The sequence below is a fragment of the Malus domestica genome, chromosome 16, assembly GCF_042453785.1.
Source record: "Malus domestica chromosome 16, GDT2T_hap1".
Classification (NCBI taxonomy): Eukaryota; Viridiplantae; Streptophyta; class Magnoliopsida; order Rosales; family Rosaceae; genus Malus; species Malus domestica.
Genome location: NC_091676.1, coordinates 24,037,961 through 24,047,481, shown reverse-complemented (window position 1 = coordinate 24,047,481; position 9,521 = coordinate 24,037,961). Strand labels below are relative to the sequence as shown.

The 9,521-nt window shown below is 34.5% G+C and overlaps 1 long non-coding RNA gene across 1 annotated transcript; it reads right to left on the bottom strand.

Annotated features, from left to right (window-relative positions):
• Positions 1–7,754: 7,754 nt before the first annotated feature.
• On the bottom strand, positions 7,755–8,945 carry LOC114822040 (uncharacterized). Its single transcript, XR_011577624.1, has 3 exons — positions 8,745–8,945; positions 8,068–8,643; positions 7,755–7,976 (listed from the first exon to the last, which is right to left on the bottom strand). It is a non-coding gene; the product is annotated as an uncharacterized lncRNA (long non-coding RNA).
• Positions 8,946–9,521: the final 576 nt, after the last annotated feature.

Here is a 9,521-nt window from a genome sequence, read left to right as displayed (position 1 = left end):
GGGATCTTTGTTTGATGTTTTCAAAATATTTTCGGTGCTCGTAGCACTAACATTATTATTATTCTTCCTGTGGGGTTTTACCTAATGTAGGAGACATTGTTTAGAGCAAAGGTGTTGTTTAGAAGAAATATGCATGGATCCATTGGCGTTTTCTTTGCTCGTACCCAGTGCACAAGGCTCCCGCTTTACGCAGGGTCTGGGAGAGGTGAATGGTGGCGTTTTCTTTGCTAATATGAGAATATTGCTCTTTTCTTACTTTGTTAGAGAGGTCCATGCACAACGAATCCCATTACTTAAATTTGTAATAACATACACATTTCATGCTTAAGCAATCAAGCTTTCGTGAAATAGTAAGACGGATTATTCAATAGTTTGTGTAGAAAATGAAATTTGAAGCTCTTTTCATCAAAACCAAAGTTTTGTAATTGATGTATCAAAATCCATTATACTAAGTCTACACTCATTCACTTCTCTCATACTCTATCTTCATCACACATTCTCAGTCTAACTTGAACATGGCAATGAGATCCATTCATCGTAGTTGTGCCTTAATAAAAGTCTATTCACATGCGCATTAGCATGCTCGGACAGTAGGAGCGGAATGTTAAAGTTTCAGATAGACGAGTCAATGATTTGACATCTATACTATCCTCAACTTAACTACATGCTAGCCCCAGATTTTTTTTTATTAAAAAGTCTCAGTGTAGTGGAACTATGTATATATGTTATAATTTGTTTTATAACTCAGTTAAAACCGTGTCGCCATTGGAACTCGCTCTGATATACCATGTAAATAAAGTTAGAGAGAGATAGGTCAATGATCTAACACCGATTATGTTTTCAACTTAACCATTTACTAGCCCAGTATGAGTGAAGTTTTGTCTAACAGGATGTCGATATAATATGAAACCATGTATTACACGTTATAATTTGTTTTATCAATTTTCTAACGTGAAAATTTTTAACACTACGAAACAAGAGCATGGCATGCCGTTTATTGTCCAATCCTCTCTTATAGGACTTTTACCACCTGTAAAAGTAGGGATAAAAACACCTAAAATACTTGCAGGAGAAACAAGATTTTTGTAGTATAGTTGGCTCAAGTAAGGTCGTTCTCCACAGGAATTAATTTAAATAGATTAACGCCAAATCAATTCTCAAGTAATTATTTAGAACAAAATTTTGGAAAAGGGTGATTTAATGACCTAAATTAAGAAAAATGAATTTAATTAAAAAGATTACTTAAAAACTGCAATTTTAAAGAAGGAGAAAGAAACAATTTTTAGAATTCAAAGTGAGAAAGTACTAGGGTTCCGCCGTCACCCTAACAATCCAACGTAGTTCTGCTAATTCCTTATGAACTACATATGCATATTTTGAAGGTTAGGTTTTCCTAAAGTATGCCCTACTTGGAACCTCCAACATAGAACGTATATCTAACATGCAACCAGTCCGTGGCGTCCAGATTGAATGTGAACATGCAAAACTCATTAAGTTTTATGAAAACCCTTTTGAAAAACCATATAACCTTTAAAACGTGTCGTCCATCCTAAGAGGTTACACATATTAACCACAAGAAGCCTTAGTCAATTTTAGGGACAGCCCTCCACCAAAATTGCATCAAATTACTTTTCTAATTATCCTAATGGTCGCAAATCACTAAGACAAATAGATAGTTTAAAGCACAGTGATTAACAATCCAAAACTTGCATGCATAAATTCATAAATTAAAAGGAAACTACATATTCTTGCTAAGGATCATGGCCTCACCCTAGCAAAAAGGATTAGTTACGCATATTCATAATTAAAATCAAAAGAATTATATTAAACTAGAAAAAGAATGAAAACACTTTGTAGAATAAAGTCTTGAAATCTCTAAGCGTTGCCCAAAATCTTCTCTCCAAGAGTTGCATACGATATATCCCCTCTAGAAACCCTAGGTCTGCCAGAAGGCTTATTTATACTAGCCTCATTAAAATCCTCCTAATAAAAGGTCTTAGAATAAGACTAGGAAACTAAATAAATTAAAATAAAATATGAAAAATAATCCTAAATTAACTTGGTAAATTCGCCCAAGACCCATATCAGCTCCAAAACCGGCCCAAAATAGCAGGATTTAAAGCTTTGACTATTCTGAACACTTCTCTAGAAGGCCACGAACCCATCCGAAGGCATCTTGGGCTCCAAAAATGCAGTTTAAGCCTAGAAACTTCACTTTCCAGCAAAGCGCACTGCTCCTTCATTTAATCTCCAGAAAATAACCACTTGGTAGAAATTGCTGAGATTTTGACACGAACAAGCTAAGGAACACATGAACATCTTCCAATTTGAATCACTCCAAAATTCATCCATTTGGTCATGTTTTGCTCCAGAGGAAATTGAATGTCATATGTTGAAAATATAAAGCAAAGTATCAAAATTCTACCAAAATAATTACCAAATTATACTAAGAATAGGGTAAAATATATAATATAATATTGACTCATCACCCTCCCATCCCTATATTTAACAATTTTAGGATTTACGAATGAGAAGTTGATAATGTAGCTAGTAGTATGGTATGAACGAATTTACATTGACAGATTGACTTCTAGCTCGATCCCAGTCAACCTGGTGGTATGGAACAGGGCCGTCTCTGAGATTTTGGAGGCCATGCGCGAAATTTGTAAAAGGGTCCTCCTTAAGATAATTTTAAGTTTGAAAAAAGTATGGCAATATATTGATACTAGAAAACATTCACTTAAATTAAAACAAAGCCACTTAGTACTACAATCTAGTGGTATTCCTCTTCACTTGTAAATGAGAGGTCTTATGTTCAATTCTCGCCAAAAGCGAATTTGAACCACATTATTGTTAGCATATTGTCAGGCTTAGCCCATCACCCCCACCCTCTTAGCGTAGATAATATCGTTTTCCAAAAAAAAAAAAAAAAATCAAAACACACTTTAGCACTCACCCATTGCATATTTACAAATGTCCTTAATGATAAGTAAAAAAGCTACAAACATAACCTTCACTAAATAATCAAAAACAGTTTTACCTTAAACAACCAAACTTGAAAAAACAACATCAAACCTCTAACTTTAAAGTTTCACTTGAATGTATAGCGTTGTTATATAATAAAATTAAGAAAATGTCGTTTTTCAGGGTGTTATTATTGATACTCAAAATATCTTATTGTACTCCAAGTTTTTATAGTTAGAAAGAAAAAAAATACTCTTATAAAGAGTGCACAATGTGGTTTAAAGTGCTAATAAAAGCAATTTTTTAAATATAGAACATTATTAGATGATGTTAGATGGCAAAAGAGGCCCCTTCAAATTTGGGGTCTTGTGCGACTGCACCTTTCGCTACCCCTTAACGTCCCATCTGGTATGGTATGGAATGGTGTAAAGCTCTCTTCTGAGGGACAAAACCGTTGCATTCACAAGAACTACGTATCACTTTCGAGACGGGCGGATAGACCATACGACACTAACACCACATTCGTCCTGTATTATCGATTTATCAGCTACACATCACCCTCTTTACTCTATTATTGATTTCTTGGGCCTTTATTTGTCATCCAAGTACCATAAAAATAAAAAATAAAATCAGAAAAACTAAAATGAAGGTCCTACTTCTTAATTTTGGGTTGTTAGATTAGTTTTTTTTTACCGTTAGATTTAATTATATTCAACCTCAGCCGTTGAATTTAATGCATTTAAAAACTTAATATTGCACAAACTTTAGGTTTCAATCCAAAAGTTATTTTAGACCCAACCAAGGAAGAAAATATCGGTAATATCGGAAATATCGGTAGTCCGAAAATACGGAAATATCGATGGAAATATCGGGATAATATCGATATCGATAAAAATTACATGGAAACCACGGAAATTGTAAGAAAAATTTGGAAATTTTTATTGAAACTTTACAGGATGTTTATTTAGTCAATTATCTATTAATTTATCATAAAAATTTGGAAGGAAATGCATTGCATGATGGATTTAACTGATTTAAGTTGATTATATAGCGAGCTGGCAAATATTGTAAGTGTAGAAAATATATAATAATTAATGAAAGAAGTTTAAACACACCATAATCGTTTATATATAATGAATTAGTACAATATTTTACACTTTATACATTGCATGGTAAGATACATGAGTGACTAAGTACCACATAGAATTCCTATGAGGTTCAAAATTTTCACTATCTTCATCATCACTATGTGTAGAGTAAGTGTATTGTGAAGAGTAGTCAGCAACCATAGCAATGGCTTTCAAGAACCGAAACCCAAAAGTCAATAGGAAACCGAATACTTCGGTATTTTTCGGGATTTCAGGATTACCAAACAAATGGGATTTGGAAACCAATCCCATATCGAAAATTTCGGTATTTTTCGGGATGGTTTTGGTTTGGGACTTTTTCGGTTTGGTTTGGGATTTTCGGGAATTTTTTCCAACCATACATGTAAGTGACCAAATAAAAAATAGAAAAATTAAAAACCACATGCCATTGACTAAGTAATTAATTGACACAATTTAAAATATAATACCACAAAAAATTTGGAATATGTGCAAATTTGTTTCTTGCAAAAAGAATTCAAAACAAAACCATATATATAAATAGTTTAGCTTGTTTTCATAAAAACGTAAGTGGTATGGTGGTCAAGTCGCTGAAGGAGTTAGATGGAAGGGGTTCGAACCCCTTTATGTGCATGTTTGAGACTTTTCAGAATTTTTCAAATATTTTTAGGTTCATCTCGCGATATTATATATAATATCGCGATAATATCCATAATATCGCGATATTATCGATAATATCGCGATATATTAACGAAAATTAAAGAAATACTCACAAAATATCGTGATATGAAAAAAACGATAATATCGGCGAAATATCGCCGATATTATCGATTTTTAAATCCTTGGACCCAACTACTGGAGAATGTTTAGTTTAGTTTAATACCTAAATTTTGGTGGGCCATCCTTTTAACCCTAACCTAAATTCTAGGTTAAATTTGCCCAAGTTTTAGGTTTTAACCTAAAACTTATTTTAGGCCCAACCATTATAGAATGATTGAGTTAGTCTAAAACCTAAATTTTAGTTTTTTGTTTTAACAAATGATATTATCTACACTAAGAGTATCTCCAATGGAAGTCTCTATTTAGGGACTCCCACCCACCACCACTTTTGAGTAATCAGAATTAAAAAGAATCTTTGTGTCCCTAAAGGAATATTGCCTCCAATGGTAGAGTCTTAATAGTAGAATCCATAAATTTAAATTTATGATTTTATGTGATAATTTGATTGGTTGCACATTTTTTATTTATGTTAACTTTTTTTTTAATTAATTAAAAGAATTAAAATTAAAAGCATTAGAATTTTCAATCAATATTGCGCACTCCATTGTCCAGTCAACGTGCACCATTTTATGTTTATGTTAACTATTTTTTAATTAATTAAAAGCAGAAAAACTAAAAGCATTCAAAGCATCAAAAGTTTAAATTAAGATTGTGCGCCTCGTTTTCCTCTTAAGGTTGTCGCTATATAGTCCCTATATGTGAGGACATACACCATGTATTTAGTAAGACTCTGTACTTTAGGGACTCACTTACCAATCCATTGGAGATTCATTTTGTCCCTATATTTGTTTTATACTTATTTGATACAGTGGTTGTCCCTATTTAAAAACTCCATTAGAGATGCTTTAAGGGGGTGGAGGAGTTGGCACAATGGGCTAGCAATAATGTGTTTCAAATTCGTCTTTAGCGAAAATCGAACTTAAGGCCTCTCGCTCACAAGTATAGAGAAATATTACTAGACCGTAGTACTAAGCAGCAAAATTTTAGCTTTTAACACAAAAGTGGGAGATGGTCTAAAAGTTGGCCCACAAGAAAGTGAAGCCTAAATTCCATCCAACGGCTAAAACAATTAAAAGAAATTATTTAAATCAAACTTCACCCAAAGGTTTAAAAAAAAAAGATCTAATAGCCCAAAATTAAATATAACAGCTAAAACAATTAAAAAATTATTTAATCAACCTTCACCTAAAAACTCTAGAGTGCTACTAAACCCTACTAAACCCATTCCATTATCATATTTCTTCACCCATATTATAATTCCACCAACCATAAAAAGTTAAAAAATTAAAATGTTATTTCTCCACCCACTATTATTCTTAAAATAACCTCTAATTAACCAATGGCATAAATATGTATGACTGCATTATACAATCACCAACAGCGGCTGCGATTTCATCTACAATCGCTCCTCAATGTACCAGTGAATTCACCTTCCCAAATTCAAGTCCCATATTTTGGCAACAAGCTGATAATGGTGCCACTAGCGCCACCTGATCCAATTCCACACTAGGCCTCCTCATTAACACCCCTTTCTGAGCACACCCACAATCATGGTGCTCCACGCAGCGACATTCCTCGCGACATTCCTCTCCGGCATCTCATTAAAAATCCTCTGTGCCCCATCAACATCCCGACACCATACATAACCCCCAAGTAGCAAATTCCAACTCGAAACATTCCTCTCACGCATACCATCAAACATTGTGCATACTCGACACCACCCCTAAATCCACTTACCAGAACCCTCTTATGCACATGTTCCCCTTCTATCACCAAACCCGACCTCGCACAAGCACCAGGAACATATGAATAGGAAAACCCATCAGCCTTGGCCTCCAAACCCACCAGCCATTTATATAATTCAACAGACTTCCGCATAATTTCGCTCTGAGTGTAGCCTCTGGTCATCTGGTTCCACACAGTAGTAACTGTGTTTTCAACATTTTTGAAAATTTTGAGGGCCCGATCAAGACATCCAAAAAAGCAACGTAGAATGATAAAATCCGAACAAGAATATAGCTTTTTGTGTGAGTCCTCATTGTTATTTTGGTTGTGAATTTGGGGTGTACTTGCAGTTCATGGGAAGTAGTTTTTTGCTTTGGTCCTTAAATGTAATTTTACATGAGGGTAAAATTGACATAAAGAAAATTATTAAAATGAAGGGTGGAGAAATAAGACGGTGGGGTGTGTTTATCAACAATCAAACTCTATAAATAAATGTTTTATGAGGTTGATTTAGTTAATTTTCAAATTTTATTGGAATCTAAATATTTTTAGGTTAAAATGTTCATAAAAATTAATTATAATAATCTACATAACTTTAATTTTTTTTTTAAGTTACATAATTTTTTTTTTCCTAAATTCATGCTTTAATAATCTCGGACTAAAATTTTAACCCAGAACTATTGGAGAAGAAAAACTATTTCTGAGTTAAAACCTAAATTTTCTGGGTTAAAAATTTTAGGTTTTAACCCAATTTTTTTTTTCCTCAAGGTTTTAGCCCAAGGATTATAGATGGTCTTAGTACTCCATGTCTACAAAACAGGCAAAACTGTTAACATACTTGAGAAGATATAAATATTTTGGCTTCAACAACAAGGTGTCATATTGACGTCGCAACCTCAAAGAGGTGACATTAATTATAAAAAAATAAAATTTCATTTGAGAGAAATATTTACTCGATTCCGTTCGGTTCGGTTTTTTATCGGTTTGCATTCGGTTCGGTTTGTATTCGGTTCGGTTTTTTCCGATTCGGTTTCGGCCTGGTTCCGTTTTTTTTTTTTTTTTTTATATATATAGCAAACAAATTTTCTAAGAACACAAAGCTTGCAGCCATTCTAAAAAGGCAATGATATCAAATCTGGAAGGCCAACGATACAAAATCTGGAAGGCCAATCATCCTCATTGGTTTAAAAGTTAAAAATTATGATTGAATCTTATGTGATCATTTTTCAAAGCCAATGATACAAAAATGCAGTAAGAACAAGAAAGAACCAGCAACAGAGTGGTTAAAACAAGCAGCACCAGCAACAGAGTGGTTAAACTTATCCACTGTGCCAGTATTAACACTTTATCATTCTGGGGCTGCTGAGCCAAGGCTGTCTTCTCGGAATTAAGCATATCCACCTACCAAATGAAAGGATAAAGAAATCAAGTAGTCAAATTTCATGTATTAGTATACTTCACAGTAATAATTAAAAATCCCCAACAGCAGCACCTTTCTCATGAGTGCTTCAGCTTCATCGACCTTTCCAGCTTCACCTAGGGCCTCCACTTGTTCCAGTAAGTTCTTTATCTTTTCCTCCAGAACAGATAGCTGTTCAGACTTTTCAGCTGACAGTGGAGGAGCCGGCGCAGGTTCCACCTCCTAAGGTTGTTGGTGCTGCTTGTTTAACCGGATTTTGATAAACAAGAAAGGTCCTCCCCGACATTAACTTGTTTTGGATCTCTGTATTTCTTCCTTACAGCATTTACTCGCTGAAATCATCAAAAGCCGCTCTCTCTCTCTCTCTAAAAAGCTCAAATCGTTTTGTAGTCATGAAGTTGAAGCCTTTATATTCAACAAAAAACCCAAATCCAGAAAGAAAGAAAAAAACCCAGAAATCCATCATAGTCTTTTAATTTTTTATCATTTGGGTAGTTTTGAAATCGAACCAAAACCATGAAAGAGTCAGAGAAAAGCTTGGATCCTCATCTCAGCTGTGAAATCCATCATAGTCGATTTCTTCTCCGCCTCGCCGAGGATCCCGTCGATACAAATTAGTACCGCAGGGCTCATCCTCCATCCCAAAAACTGAAACAAATCCACCCAGAAACTAAAACAAATCCACATGCAAGGATAATAAAAAATAAAAGGACAATCAAAATAATCACAGAGAAGTGAGACTGTGAGACTAACCTTTGCTGTCGAGACTCGAAACGACAAGAAGAAGTTGCGGCAAGATGAGAGACTTCCAATTCGAAAGGGGCGAGTGATTTGGAGGAAGAGAGGGAGGAGAGAGAGAGAGACTGACGAAGCAGAGACTAGAGAGGAAGAAAGGAGCGGAGGGGAGAGAGAAATAGAGTGTTTGAGAAAACCTAGAGGTGAAAACTGAATTGGGAGTGACGGCGGCTAGGGTTAAAACTTTAAAGGGTTTTGTTCATTTCTCATGAAAATTAAAAAAAAATTTCCAACATCCTGGAGCCGAGGGTTCAAACCCATACGCTCTTAGCTTGAAAAGTTTCACTGAAACCAACTTGGCAACATGTTCAGTTTTGTTGTAATTGTATGACTAAAATATTTATAAGAAAAAAACAATTAAATATATATATATATATTGGTTCGGTAACCGAACCTCAAAAACCGAAACCGAACTGGCCAGATTCGGTTCGGTTCGGTTTGACAGTTTCAGTTCGGTTTTTTTTCGGTTCGATGTTTTTCGGCCTCGGTCCGGTTCGGTTTTCGGTTTTTTGAACCCACCCCTAAGCAAAAGTCACCAAAATCTTGTCACCAATAAAGGAACGGTGTTGATTTCTTTCTTATTTTTTATCACCCAAATATAAATTGGTGTGTTTTGCTAATGTGAACTTAACCTAAAATATTGGGTGGTAATTACGAGCAACTCAGCTAATTTTTCCATCTTGATTTATAAGAAATGTTCATATTTTTAATTAATACTTGTGAAATAAATA